Raw genomic sequence first — 14,526 nt, forward strand, 5'->3', positions numbered from 1 at the left:
CTTTTCGCAGCCCTGCGGGCGCATGCCAGAGCAAGAGGAGGCATTTGCCTTCCGCCTTTCCAGCTTGCGTGTTGGAGAAACATTTAATCCTTTCTAGGAATGGGAAGAGGTGAAAAAGAAAAACCGAACCGGAGAGGGGGCACCCAGGCCTTGGCGTAGCTTTGTAAGGGACGAATCGCAGGGATGCAGATGAAAGAATGGGCTCGGCAGTTGGAGAAATGAGCAACCACACGCATTAGATTTGCTCCCGATGGGGTATGGATGTTGGGCAGAGCGTGGTGTCATAATAGGGAAGGCTAATCCGGCAGAGCCGACCCTGAGGTCCACCTTCTAACAAGGCTCTGATTGGACGAGGGCTTGGCTCCGTGTTGCCGCGGCTGGTCGGTGCCGTGCCCAGCGTGTATCATCTTGCACCATCTCGGGCTTTGTGTAGGATGCAGATGTGGCGGTATATGGCTCTGTAATGTGTACGCAAATAACGCTTCCTGCAAGCTCTTCCCTTTGGGCTGGAAAGCGCTTCTTTTGCATCATGGACTGCCTAGTGGGCACGTGAGGTGGAGGGATTTATTGCTACATATAGTCTTGTCAAGATAATAACAAGTCACCATCAACATTTGTTTCCATGTGTTTGTGCCTCACGTCCTCCTTTTCTAAGAGTGACATAGAGCAGGCCCTTTGGGGGAAACCTTGGAGAGACGCAAAGGAGAAGGGGAGCGAGACGTGTTTTATTGGGGGTACCCAGAGAGCAAATGCTTGAACGCAAGGTTGAAACCATGCTTTCCTGGCACTACAGTGTGCTGGGCACCTATTGTAATTAGGTTGGGATGCCGACTCTTTTGTTTGGATTCTTTTCCTTGGTCTCACAAATGTTTTCAGCAACCAGACAAAGAGTTCTCTAGTACCAGGGGAAAACGCTGGATCAAAGACTATGTTATTTTTCCATCCCATCCCATCCCACCCCACCCCACCCCACCCCACCCCATCCCATCCCATCCTCTTCTTTATTCCCCCCCCATCCCACCCCATGGAAAGTAAAGATGGTGGCTCTCTGAGGGGTTCTCCAAGTTGCTGTTGGGTGTAGGTTCAGTGTGAGATAAACAATAATGCAAAAAAGGCGGGATCAATAATAATTCACAGCAGTCTGAACACAGGGTACATTTATTTTGGTTCCCTTTAATTTTGGCCATTTGCTATAAGCATATACATCTATGAGAATAGTTGGCTATTTTATTTTTATTTTCCATTTTCTATAGGAGTATCTTACATTGTTCATGCATGTTTTGCAAAAAGGAAGTGGAAGGGATTGGAGACTACTTTCTGTAGGACTGATGAAGATATGAGGGGGACACATGAATACATATATCCAGTCATTCACAGGCAATTTTTATATTTTTTGCCAGTGATTGTACGCAATTCCTCTTAGCAGTCATCCCCCTACCTCCAATCAAACATGACTACAAATATAGGAAAAATAAATTATTTTCTCTCTGCCTTTTTTTTCCCCCCACCCCTGCTGGTGTTTAAAAATGGTGGGTAGTCACATTTCTGAGTGAGGTGTTTTGATTTTATCTGAACTAAAAACTTGTGACTTTGAGAGTCAGGGACTACGAAATTAAGACAGGACCTTGTTGGGGGAGTGAGCCCAGGCCTCTTGATTCTACTTGAAAACTTCCAAAAGTTGCACATTTCAGCTGCCAGGCAACAAAAAGCACCCAGAGACTTTCTCTGCAGTTTCATTGCAGGAGGTGGAAAAGAAATAAAGAGATTTGGGCCTGTTTCCTTGAAGTTTGTTATAATTTTGTAGCATGTACAGAGGTAAATTTAATATTTTCTGTGAATTAGGTTGTAGCAAAACCTGTAAAATTGTGGAGAGCTTCAAAGAATTGCAGAGTGCTTGCCTAGAGAGTTCCAGAATAAAGCCATACCTTATCTGATTTTGAAGGTGGGGGTTTTATGGGAAGGCTGAAAGCAGAGGTAGGCTTTGAAATGAAACCAGCTGCCCAATTGTTACATAGATGCCTTTGTCATAAGGGCCCTTCTCTTACTCTGCTTTCTATACACCCTGATCCCTCTTTTCTCTGCCTAAAGCCTTCCACTCGGGTACCCCCTCATACCTTTCCTCTCCTGCTGTCTGCTTTAGAATCACCCCATATTTAAATCTTGCAGTTTGTCAGTTCCCTGGTCTCTAATAGATGATCAGCAGGAAGGCAACCATGATATTTGATCAAAGTAATTCAGACTAAGATGTTAGTGTCTGAAGAACTGGGGTCAGTAACTTGGCAGCCTGTTGCTGTCAAGTGGCACCTTTGCTCTCTACAGAGTCACCATCCTATCTGTGACTGCCAGAAACAGCCGGCTCGGGGCCACCCTTATACAGGTGTGAAGAAGAGACTGATAACAGAGAGCATGGTTCCCTAATCTTTCATGTTCACACTGTGAAATGCTAGAATAAATTTGAAATACATTGAGGACATTTAGAGGTAAAGTTCTGGTAACATAAACATTGAAAATGTAGTAACACCAGCACGAAGAGTTTGGTTTTCTTACTAATGAGTAGTCTGACTCCTTGCTACTCAGTTATCTGCCCTGAGCTCTAGTTTCTCAGCTGTTAAAATGAAAGAATTGGATGAATTGTAAGATTCTCTCTGGTTCCGAAAAAGGATGAGTCTATTGAGTTTCAACACGCTGGGGAAGAGGAATACAAGAGATGGGCACCAATATATAATGAAAGTAGCATATATTGGGATATTTGTTAAATTATAGACTTTTTCTCGTACTACTTCCTTTCTTCGTCAAACATTCTTTCATTAAAAAAAAAATTTACGTAATTTCGTCTTGGCTTATTCACTTATTGGTATAGTATGCGTTTTTCCCTGTCCCCGCTGGAAATCTCAAATGTAGTCCTATGAGTCATTAAATATATTTTCATAATGAGAGTTTGAGTTTTGTGTGTAAAATCTGAATCCTTTTATATAACAGTTATATTCTGAATAACAAAGTCGACATCTTGTACAGATTCCTTTCTCATTAGTTATCATAGCGTGGTGGGGGAAAATCTCATTTTCCCTATTTTATATTGGAAGAACTCAAGCCAGAAGAGAGTTGATTTTATTGAGGGTGTCACCATACTAGGACATTTCTCAGAAAAGCCCAAGGCTGCTTTGAGGTAGGGGAGGGAAGAAAAAGGGAGTTTTGTTTTATAGTTACTTCTTTTGTGTATTGGACCCCCACATCCCATCACCCAGTACTAATAGCTGTTTTGCTCTGGACGCTTTTGGATCTGGCTGTAATACTGAACTGTGCCTAGGCAAGTACATTGATCTCAGTATTCTGGTGATTTATTGCTACATAACACACAACTCCCAAACTTAGTTGTTTTAAACACTACTTCATTACGATAGCTCACAGTTCTGTGATTTGACTAGGCTCATCTGGGTGACTGGCATTTGGAATTTCTCATGCAGTTGCAGGGAGATGTGGCTGGAGCTGGAGTTATTTGAAGGCTCTTTGGAGCGGTACCCAAGATGGTACACTCACATAACTGGCAGTTGTTACTTGCTGAGAACTCAGCCAGGGTTGTTGGTTGGCGCACCTATACATGGCTTCTTTCTGTCTCTGAGACTGGATTAATGTTATACCCAGAACTGGCCCAGTGTCGTTTTCATCTATTGCACTGGTTAAAGCATGCATGGAGCTTGCTCAGTTTCTGGATGTGTGTGTGTGAAGAAAGGGACTCCATCTTTTGATGGGCAAGTGTTTAGGTTATGTGGGTTGTGGCTATCTTTGGAAAATGCAGTCTGCTGCACTGAACCTTAACTTCTTGTTTACAAAAGAAAATACCATTATCTAATGGAGCTGTAGATTCAGGGATTCAATGAGATAATGTATTACCTAGCACAATGTCTCAGTATTTAACCAATGGTGAATATCATTATTGTTATTATCTCCAGATTTCATACTAGTTCCATCCTGGACTGTAGAATTTCTAAAATACCTTAACCTGGTACATTGGCGTCATTACTGCCAGGTAATAGTGATACCCTTATCTCCAAAGAGATGAGGAGAATGGATGCAGTAGATTTAATCATCACTTAGTAGAAGAAAGTCTCATGGATCAGCGGAAGCCTTGAATGACTTGGGAGAACCAAGTCATTTTTCTCTTTTCTTTGCTGTATAAGCATTAAGACAGCCTTGCATACCTAAGGCCAAATTTCTCTTTGATGTGCTTGCAAATATTATATTGTATCTTTAAATGGAGGTTTTTCCTGGGTTGATGGCAGAATGTTGTATCTAATTTGTTTCCGCAGGGCTTAAATGCAGAGAGAGATTTAGGGAACCTTGGGGGGCATCTCGTAGGAAGCCTTATCTTATGATTCACTATAAATTGTAAGATGTTCTGGAATGATGATACATCAGCAGTTTATAAGTCATAATTTTTGTTTTAATTTGCTAGACATCTGTTAGCTTCGATGGCAACCATATGGAAGTCTAAATTGCCTTTTGAATTACAGGGAGATGGTAGGAAGAAAGCTAAATATGGTTATGAAAATGTCATATGGGAAAAATGTAAGAAAGGTGTGTGTAGACCTCAGTGGGGGAAGTAATTCAATACTGACTTGCTTGGGCTGGCCACTCACTCTTGGGTCAGTGAGAAGGCACTGAAGCATTCTCACTCGATGATATGCCTAGAAGACTGAAATGCAGCCAAGGGGAAAAGTAGGAAAACAAAATAATGTTCCACCCTCCATAAAATTGCCAAGGTGAGCTCATTTAGATGGATCACTCTGTCTTAATATGGCCACAGTAATAGTTAGTCCCTGGCAGAAGGTGAAAGCAACCTGTATTTGAACAGAGCTTTATAATTACGATGTCTTTCTTCTAAGCATCTCAAAACAACTTACAAGCATATTATGACATCTTTGTGACAGATGAAGAAATTGGAGTAGAGACGTGGAGTGACTTTTGAGTGTTGAAGAACATGTCAGGGTTCACTTTTGAAGTGTTAAGTCTCATCCAGTAACTACAGCCCTAGCTTCTCCTTTTTTATTTTAGAAGATGCTTGTTATTTTAAAATAAAACATCAAGTAAGTTACTTACATCTGTTCATAATTGAAAAGTGATAAAGTTTTTGCATATGCCTCAATTAACACCACCCACAAGCACAAAAATGTTGGGATGAAAATGTTGTTAAAGAATATGATGGAGTAATAAACTATTGTGCAGTCTATTGAAAATTCACGGGTGGGCTGGTTGGCTCAGTGGATTAGAGCACAGTGCTTGTAACACCCAAGGTTGCTGGTTCGATTCCCACATGAGCCAGTGAGCTGCGCCCTCCACAACTAGATTGAAAACAATGACTTGACTTGGAGCTGATGGGTCCTGGAAAAACACACTGATCCCCAATTTAAAAAATTGGAATATTAAAAACAATGTTCTTGGGTCATGTGCTTCTTTCTGTATCAACACTGATGACTGTCTTAAAATTGCTAACTTCCAAACCATCATACTTCACTGAAGGACCTCAACTGCAGGAACTGTCTCTCAGTCATTTTCATAAGCCTAGTGTCTAGTACATTGTCTGAAACACAGTAGGTGTTTAATAAATGTTTGTTGAATGAAGGAATTATGAAATCATTGGAAAGTGCATAGGTGTCATCTCCTCTAACTTCCTGTTCAGTGAAGCATTTTCTCTCTAACATCCGGCCAACCCTTCTAAGGATGGATCTGGTTTTGGACCACTTTAATCATTAGAGAGTTTCATCTATCCTCAAATAGATGTAATGTGTTTCCCTGTAACTTCTGCCCTCCTAATTTACGGTTGATAATTTTTAATTTTTATTTTGAAATAATCTCACACCCACAAAAAACATTGCACAAGATACAATTTGATTTTATCCCGGATCATTTGAGAAAAAGTTGCCGGCATGATGGCTGTCACACCAACACTTTAGTGTATATTTTCTGTAAACTAGGATATTCTCCTAGATAACCACAGGACAGCCATCAAAGCCAGGAAATGACCATTGCTATATCACCATCATCTAACCCTTAGACTTCATTCAACTTTCCCCATTGTTCCAATCATGTCTTGTAAAGGAGAGGAATCCAGTTCAGAACACACACTGTGTTTAGTTAAGCCTTTTCAGTTTTTTTCAGCCCTTCACTGAAAAATGTCAGGATCTTGACATTTTTAAAGATTCTAAACCAGTTATTTGGTATAATGTCCCTCAGTCTGGGTTTGTCTGCGTATTCGTCATTCTTAGATTCAAGCTGTGCATCTTTGGGAGGAAAATTATAGAAATGATGCTGTGTTTTTCTTGTTGCATGCCATCAGGTGGCACTTTCTGTTTGTGCCACTGCTAATGATGGTCACTTGATGAAAGTGTTGTCTGGCAAGCTTCTCCACAATAAAGTTAATCTTTACCCTTTTTTGTAATTTTTGTGATTTTGTGACAAGTTACTTTGAAACTATGTAAACAGCCCATTTCTCATCAAGTATTTCATCTATTAATTAAACTGTTACTCTTATTACTTACTTTGATGTTCCAGTTGGTCCAGGTTTGGCAGTCAGTGACATTCTTTTCAGGCTGCCTCTTGTGCCCTTTCACTCCCATCATTCTTTGAGGACTTCTTTGTTTTTGGCAGAACAAGATGTCCCAACCTCATCATGTAATTTACTGGTGTCATCTGTTTTGTATCAGCTATTTCTCCAAGGAGCCCTGGTTCCTTTGAGTGGAAAGTGGTATTTAGAAACCAATATCTGGTGAAGTGTGCTCATGACTACGAGGGTGTCACCACCCCTGGGATCTCTCAGTGGATAGAACCATGGGATAGATGTACGCATGTGCACACGTACACACCTTTATGCCTGCATTTCGATATCTGTCTATATATTTTGAAAATCATGAGTTCACAATGATACCTCAAATCCCTATCTAATACCACAGTGTTTATTTTAGATTTCATCCTTTTCCATATTTATAACTACCTGCTTTGACAGTGAGATTCCTGGCTCCCTTACTCTGTGTATAGCCAGGCCTCCCCTGCTGCCCCCATCCCTCACAAGGCAGCCCTCCTTACCTGCTGGGGCTCTGACATGCTGTGGTACAACCCCACACCCCAATGTGAACACCCTTCTCACTCTGATTTGGCTCTGATGCCCTGTTCTGTTCTTGCACATCCCTCCCCATATTCATCTCGGGGCAAAGGTCTATGATGTTTGGTCCCCACTAATGGCTTCAGGACTGAATTTTTCAGGAAGGAGAAGGGGAAGGGCCTGTGCTACTCTTGTGTGATATGAAACAAGACTCATCTCCCTTCTGTATATTTAAAAATAGCCATTCTGTCATTCCTAAACTTTCTGTTTCCCATCTTTAAAAGCTCTTTGTTCCTTCATGTGTTCTTCACATATTATTTCCAGATTGTTCCTTGCCCTGGTCATGGTACTTGGCCTGTGGTCCCATTTGGACACACCTCCGTTAATGTAGCAACCAGAATGGAACACATTCTTTACACGCTAATCCAGCAATCCAGAGAGAGGTGGGCTGTTACTCTTAAACTCCTCCTTAAGTCTCTAGGTTGTGCTGGAGCTGGAGGCAGAAGCCTCTGCTACTGCCTGGATTTGTCACTGAGTAAGTTACGCTCACAAATTAGTTCCTCAGTTGCTCATCTGAAGTATGGGGAAAATAATTCCAATAGATCACCGAGTTGTTATCCAGTATTAAATAAGATCATGCATACGAAGGTGCTTTGTAAAAGGTAAGCCTCTCAATACAGATAGTAGTTAATAACCCAGGTGAAACTGCATCTGCTTTTCCTGGCAGCCAGAGAACATGGTTGGCTCAAGTTGATTCCTAGTGCAATGGAACCTTCCCCGCTTTTGCAAGTGAACTTCTGTTAAACCCATCTCACTAGGCTAAGTGCTAATCAGAATCCAAACCCTCCAGTTAATGATTTGAATTTAGATTTAGGACTATATATTCATGCCATTTAAATGTTTTATTCTGACCCAGTGGTTTTCAAACTGTGCTGCCAGCAGCTCTAGGCTTCCCTGGAGTGTTCAGGGGCCTGAGTGGGAGTGTCTCTGATCTCTCTGTCCTCCAGAGAAGGTCAGGCGTTAGGTTTGATACTCTGGGACACCATCAAGGATTTTGCTTGAAAAAAGGGGTCTACTGCTTAAACATGCAATTGAGCTGTCATGTTTTTGAATCTTAATAGTCAAGGCATAATTTAAAAAAATTATTCCCAATGTGAGTTTATGAATCTGCATGAATCTATACATAGGAAGTCCCTCTCACTAACCAGGGGTGACTTCTGTAGCATTAGTTGGTATTTCACCCCTTTATAGATGTAGCAGTATGAGTAGTAAGTTCTTAGTAAGTTTTAGTCTTCCCAACAGGGGATCTCGTTCAGTAGGTTAGGGATAGGGTCCTGGGATTCATTCACCTTTTCTGTTTTGTTTTGTTTTTTAATTCCCTGCAGGTGATTCTGATACTCAGCTGAGGTTGAGAAGCTTGTTTTTCTTGGCAAGATGTGACATCTCTTCCCATTGCTCTTGGGAGGGGACACTTGGGGGAGCTGGGAGTGGGTAGTGTAGAGTTCTGACCAAAGGGTGGCTGATTTCACAAGCACATGAAGCTAGTGTTCCTTGCTTATGAGAAAAAAAAAAAAAAAAAAGAAAAAAAGAAAAGAATGTGGCATGTTTTATCCTTGAAGGAATTTTTTATTAATCCAAAAATGCCAGTTTATTTTTAAACCGGAAAGCCTTAAAAACAAAATGAGAAAATTCTCTGCTAAAGAGAACCTCTTGTACTGCAATTAATATGCTAAAAATTAGCATCATATGGGGAATAGAAGCTAGTTATTTATTCGGGAGGAACAAGGAAGAAATAGATGTTTTGTTCTTTTGGTGTTGCCGTCCTGTACACTTCAGCGCCAGGCAGTGACCAGTCCTTCCTTCAAAAACCAGCCTCCTTGTTCAAGATGCTCTGCCTTGCATCCTTTGTTTCCGGGGGCTTCCTCACTGTGCTGTGATGCCGCGTAGGGTCATTTCTTCTCTCGTATCCAACTTTGCAGCACTGTCACCGAGAGCTGACAGGAAAGCAAATACAGGAGACACAGCCCCAATATTTGACAGTTTTCTTTAAACGGAAAAGTTTCATGGCAGAATATTTAGAGTATGTGTAACAAAATTTCCCATTATTTTCTCGATGTCTTCCTTTCCCTTCTTAAAAAAAAGTTAATTAGGTATTTGATTATGGCTGGGCTCCTAAAGTGGAAATCTTTTGAAAGAAATACAAGTTTGAATAAAAATCTAAATCATTTCTCTGAGATGTTTTACTGGGGCATAGTCATCACCACTCCTATAAAAAATACCAAACCCTCCAAAAATGGCGTGCGGACCCTATGGTTAGGTAGCATGATGATACTATCTGTATGTACATACAGGATCATCAATTATGAAATGCAAGGTATAATTTTTAAGTCATGTCCTCACCAACCTCAATAACAACATAGTATTTGGAAGTGGATGGCAAAACATATTGGCGCCCCACACTGAAAAGGCATAGTGGTGTTCTAGACCTCTCATAGCACTATTTACTATTTAGACAAGTATTATAAGGCATAAGGCTCTTCTGACTTGTTGACAATTTTTTTTCTAAATCATACTTGGCACTAAGGCTCGAATTTCTAAAAATTTTGAGGGGACAGCTGGTGCTCTAGTAAATATTCAGGCCAGCTATTTTAATGCTTTTTACATAATTAAGTAGTCCCAAGAAAAGAGGAATACTTGACTTAAGCATTTCTCACAGTACAATGTTTTGTTTCCAACAAAAATTTCCCCCAACTGTTAATATTTCCCCTGAAGCAGCCTTAAAACTTAGTTCTGCCAAATAAGTATGATAGTTCTTAACCACGATTGAAGACATTTAATGCCAAACTTCATTTTCCTGTTTGAAGGGATGGTAGCCCCGCCTTTTCACTGAAGAAGACTCCACAGTCATTGGCCTTTTAGAAAAATTCTTTTTAGAGTACAGTATTAGAGAATGAGAAAAGGTTCATCCCGACATGGGTATCCTAGTGCCCTGGTGGCAGGCTGGCAGATGAGTCTGGTGTGAAGGAGTTTGGTCTTCGAGTATGTCTGGAGTTTTCTGCAACTCCCTTCGTAGGCTTGTGACCTTAGACAGGTTACTTACCTTGTGGTTAAGCGTCCACCTCACCTGCAAAGTGGCATTCTTGGCTGTAGTGTTAATTAATGGTATTAGTAGTAGTATTAAGACCTAACAACTAACTCGGAGTCATGAGGATTAGAGGAGTTAATATGCATACACGGCTTGGAATATGTAAGTAGTATTAGCAATTATTCTGTTTTCCTCAACGCCCATCATTTCTTTTGGTTGTTTTTCGTCACTTCTTTCAGAACCATTAAAATAATCTTACATTGTAACATATATTTTTTTGTTCTCTGTAATGTTCAGCCTACATGAGTACATTCTCAAAATAACTGAAGGGAAAAAAGATCTGACAAATGTTCACAATGTTCTTTTCATTGAAATGAATGGCATGTAATTCTTATCATGGATACCAGACTTTGAGTTCACGTCTATTGTTTGTTGTTAATTTTCCCATTTTTCTTTACCCAGTTAGATACACTCTTCAGTTTCTTTGCCAAACCAAACTGTCTCATATTAGTGTTTTGTACTGGGAAGTTGCGTTTCAGCCTTACGGGGGGGGGGGGGGGGGGGAATGGAAACATTTTATTAACATTTGTTAAATCTGGATATTCTGGAAATATCTAGATGGCTGTAACTATATATTTTCAGTGTCCATGCTATAAGTTCTGTGCATTTTGGTCATTGTTTTACTTCTGTATTTCAGACAAACTCATTAGGTTGCGAAGGTGAACATCCAGTCAGTGATACAGTTACCTCATGATGTTTTCCCCTTGTGTGTCCTGCCAGTTGCTGCACCGCTAGCATTTTGGCTTGGACAACCTGGATCATTGACTAAATGAGCCACCCATCTTGGTGTATGAGTGGCCTCCTGGCTTCACCTCTGGGGCATTAAAGGGATGCACCAAGAGCTGTGCTCTTTTGCCTCTGGTACTGTCGCCTTATGCAGAAAACCCAAGCTATCCTATTTCCAAGCATCATCTTCTCTCTAACTGCACTCGAGCCTGGGAGCAAAGGCCAGGGCATGCTAACTTAGTGCGAGGAGACTTGTCACTCATTCTCATGCAGAAGGAGTGCAGGAAACACCAGCCCTGGAAGGTGGAAGAGGAGGGATTAAGGGGAGGGTTAAATAGAATTTTACTATGGTATTCATTGGTAGAAAGAATGATCTTTGTAGCATGATAGGATATTATAGGAGTGTATTTAAAGTAATTTTAGCTTACTACCACACCCCCAACACTGCTGGTTTAGATTCACTCACTGATCTCACAAACCATTGATGGTTTGTGACTCCTCTTTGGGAAAGCATTCAAGTTGCCTCCTTTTCCTGACTTCTCGCTGATTTCTTTGAGTGTCTGGAGGATAGCCACCTGATTATCGAAAGCATGCATCTCACAGCTCAGTCATTTGCAAACTGTCTGCATGGTTTTGGGCAAGCTTTTGTGCCACCCCAGAGTTTCTCAGATTTTAATGTGCATACAATTCACACAGAGATCTCATTTAAGATGTAGATTCTCATTCAGTAGATGTGACACCTTGAACAAGATCCCAGCTCAGGTGGAGGAAGCTGCTGTTCCACTGATCCAATTTTGAGTTGCAAGGATCTAGACCATTTCAACCTTATTCTTTTCTTTTAAATCGACTCTGTTTTTAAACCTTAAATACACTTATTTAAAAAGGAAACTTGAAAAATATCATCATTCAAATGCATACAATGATAACAATATGGCTTATTAACTTCTAGGTAGCTCTTGGTGCCTGCTGGCAGGCCTGAGTCAGGCAGATTTTCCTTTGTTACCGTGGAGGTGAACAAGTACACAGTGTGTTCGACATACTGGCATCCATGGAGACTTTCTCCTTGACTAGACCAGAGGATTTAGAGAGTTGAAATGACGTTTTTATTCAAAGTTATTTAATGCTATATTCTAAAATTGTCTCTTCTGGCACCCCAGGTCACCAGGGAATCACACTTTGGGGAACACTGCTTTTAAGTAATTTGCAGGAAGGCACGCATTTATAAGCTGAAACCTATTAGTGAGATGGATGAATCTCTAGAGGTAAAGTTTAAAGTGGGGGGGCGGGGAGGGGAGGATGTGTTGAAATTTTTGCCTAGTCCGGGTTCTATTTCCTATCAGGGAAAAAAAGAAGGGCATCCTCCATTTCTGAAAAGTTGATAACCCCAGGCCCAAGGTCTGCAAGTGCTGCACCTTAGGTATAAAAAGGGAAATGCTTTGGAAAATTACATCTCAGGCTAACAGGAAGCCAACCTTTCATACTTAGGAAACCTATCTCAGTGCCTTTTTCTTCCTCTGCTCCTCCGTCTCCTCTTCCTTCAAGTTACTCTTGATATTATTCAACTTTGGATTGAGTCCATTTATTTGATGCATTTTTTAAGAATAGGGCTTTTTATGCTTTTCTATTGTAAAAACAATACAGCAACATTAATACACCTTTTTTTCTTTTTAAGGAAAGAAATACACCACAATCCCAATAATACTTTCTTTTGGTTCAATTATTATAAAAGTGGAGACCTTTGGTCAAATGCTCTGAGAGCAGTGAACAAACACCCCAAACCAAACAAACAAAAAATATTTTTGAGTTTCAGTTGTAGTCACAAGAATTTGGATTTAACAAATCTTAGTTACTAAACTTTGTATATGAGAAATGTGCCTTTCTATCACTACCTTTTAAGTGTTTCTTCTGACTTTACTGGCATTTCCCCCTCAGGATAACATTTAGAATAAGTGTTTTCAACATATAGAACAAATACCTTGTAAATAAACATCAATTTCACACAACCGAAAAAAAAAAATTAAATCAATAAATCTGCTTTAGGCATTTGAGTGAGGAACCTTGTACTTTTAAAGGAGTTATAGTGTTAAGTTACTGAAAAACAAAAACAAAAAAAAGGCCCTTAGCTTTAAATGACCTTTAGGTAGATGAAAAAATGTAGTTGAGAGCTTTCTGAGCATTTGTTTTATTGTTGGTGCCCAGGTGCTACTTCATATTTCTTTTTTTAATCTTGTAACTGGACTCCTAGGGAAAATAGTGTTTTTCTGATACCAGTTTGTATATCTTCATCTATTGGTTTTTGAAAGAATAAACTGAATGGCTAGATGATATAATTATATGTGGCATTTTAATTTTTTCCGAGTCTGCAAGATTTAATAATCCCTAATCTTTCTACTGTATGCTTTGAGAGTTTTAAAGTTGCTCTCCGGTGGGGAATTAAAACGATTGCAGAAAAGTTGCAAAAATAGTATTTTATGCATCTTAAAAAAATGCAGAATCAATATTTTAGAAATGAAAGGATTGGGGTCACTAAAAATAAAATTGAAATAACTTTTCTATTTTTTGAAATACATATATAGTCAATTTAAATATTGATATATATTCTTGGATTTTTGAAATATAGATTATCAATATATATCCTTCAAGGATATGTATGTATGTATGTATGTATGTGTGTGTGTGTATATATATATATTATCAATATATATCCTTCATATATTGATCTATATCCTTGGAATTCTTTTTTTTTTTTTTTTTTTTTTTTTGGTGAGAACGTATGTGCTCTCTTTGGAGAAAGAAAAACTACCTAAATGACCATTTGACCTCTAAACCGTTTCATTTTCAGTAAAAGAGTAAAATTTCCTTATCATAGTATACTATAAATATGCAAACTAAATGAAACTTTCTTTTAAATTAAAAATAAAAATCAGAGATCAATTTTAGTATCTAACACACAAGCTGAACAAAAAGACTATTATTGTATTTTTTGTTCTTAGACGAAGATTAGAAAATAAACTCTTTGAACTATGAAATTACTATATCTTAACTAGAGGCACCAGCAGATCACCAATTATTGCTAAGAACCTTTCAGGTGCAGTTTTTAAATAATAAGTATCCTTCCTATTGAAAATTGCCCTTCTCTCCCCGCTTCTTTCTGTGATTTTAATTCCAAATTGAGAGGACAGGGCTCTTTGCTTTTAGGAAAGCTAAATCTCTTTCTCATTCTTTAAAAAGGTTAACCTGCTGATGAAGGAACAGCAGGTTGAAATTATTTTGAAATAGGAATCCAAATACTTAATTCAGTGTTCCTGTGGGTCATTTTAGTGCCCATATATTGGAACTACCCTTTAAGTGGTCTTTTGCAGTCCTGATTATGTAATCTTAGGACTTATATGTTGAAAGGGACCTTAAAAATCACTTAGCCTTCTACTTTTTACCTCCCTTTCCTACCTTTCCCCTACCCTCTTAGTAGTGGCATCCTTTCTTTTTTGCCTACAAGCAAAATTCTAAGTAAAGCCCCCAATTTATAAAACAGAGAACAGCTGCTGTTGTGGGAGCTTAG

At 39.5% G+C, this 14,526-nt stretch overlaps 1 protein-coding gene across 1 annotated transcript in view; it reads left to right on the forward strand.

The window, feature by feature from the left end:
• Nucleotides 1-14,526, forward strand: part of TSPAN5 (tetraspanin 5) — a 162,214-nt gene that overhangs the window by 661 nt on the left and 147,027 nt on the right. The window lies entirely within an intron of this gene.

The sequence above is a fragment of the Rhinolophus sinicus genome, linkage group LG02 (genome assembly GCF_036562045.2).
Source record: "Rhinolophus sinicus isolate RSC01 linkage group LG02, ASM3656204v1, whole genome shotgun sequence".
NCBI lineage: Eukaryota > Metazoa > Chordata > Mammalia > Chiroptera > Rhinolophidae > Rhinolophus > Rhinolophus sinicus.